Raw genomic sequence first — 1051 nt, forward strand, 5'->3', positions numbered from 1 at the left:
GAACTCAGAAATCCGCCTGCCTCTGCCTCCCGAGTGCTGGGATTAAAGGCGTGCGCCACCACGCCCGGCTTAAAAACACTTATTTTTTATTCTTTGGGTATTGGAGTGTTGCCTGGATGTGTGTTATGTCTGGATACCACATGCCTGGTTCCTGAGGAAACCAAAAGAGGGTGTTGAATAATCCCTTAGAACTCAAGTTATAGATGGCTGTGAGCCACCATATGGGTGCTGGGAACTGAGTTCTCTTTCGAAGCAGCAGGTGCTCTAACCACTGAGCAACCTCTCCAGCCCTGTGCTTCATTCATTCCACGTTCACTCAGAGAGCAACTGGCTCTCATACAGTACTCTAAGGTCTTAGAGACGAAAGCAGTTCTCATTACCCCCAGAGGAATGAAAGTATTTGTCCATTCAGAGACTCAAAGGTGAATCCCAGCAATCTCGAAACAGAGGCGGAAGGGTCACAAGTTCAAGGCCAGTTTGAGCTAGGGAGACCTTGTTTCCAAACAAATCCAAAACACTTGAAAGTAAAGGCTTGTAGGAGCTGTCTTTGAAGTGGTCCCACCTTGAAGCGACCGAAAAGTTCCATCCACTGGATTCATACTAATTGCTAGGAACTCTTTAAGTATTTTTATACTGTTAGAGAAGCAGATAGCTTTGATAGAAAACTACTTGAACAAAAGGATCTGAGGTGGTCTGGATAGATTTCAGAAACAGTAATCTAGGGGGGAAAATGATGATTACACCACACTTTTTTTTTAAGATTATTTATTTATTATATGTAAGTACACTGTAGCTGTCTTCAGACACTCCAGAAGAGGGCATCAGATCTCATTACGGATGGTTTTGAGCCACCATGTGGTTGCTGGGATTTGAACTCAGGACCTTTGGAAGAGCAGTCAGTGCTCTTACTGGCTGAGCCATCTCACCAGCCCTACACCACACTTTTTATTTTTATTTTTTATTTATTTATTTTTTTTGTGGTTTTTCGAGACAGGGTTTCTCTGTGTAGCTCTGGCTGTCCTGGAACTCACTTTGTAGACCAGGCTGGCCT

The 1051-nt window shown here is 43.9% G+C and overlaps 1 protein-coding gene across 2 annotated transcripts in view; it reads left to right on the top strand.

Moving 5' to 3' along the window:
• Window positions 1–1051, top strand: part of Tcea3 (transcription elongation factor A3) — a 28649-nt gene that overhangs the window by 4318 nt on the left and 23280 nt on the right. The gene's annotated exons all lie outside the window — the stretch shown is intronic.

This window comes from Mus caroli, chromosome 4, assembly GCF_900094665.2.
Source record: "Mus caroli chromosome 4, CAROLI_EIJ_v1.1, whole genome shotgun sequence".
In the NCBI taxonomy this organism is placed as follows: domain Eukaryota; kingdom Metazoa; phylum Chordata; class Mammalia; order Rodentia; family Muridae; genus Mus; species Mus caroli.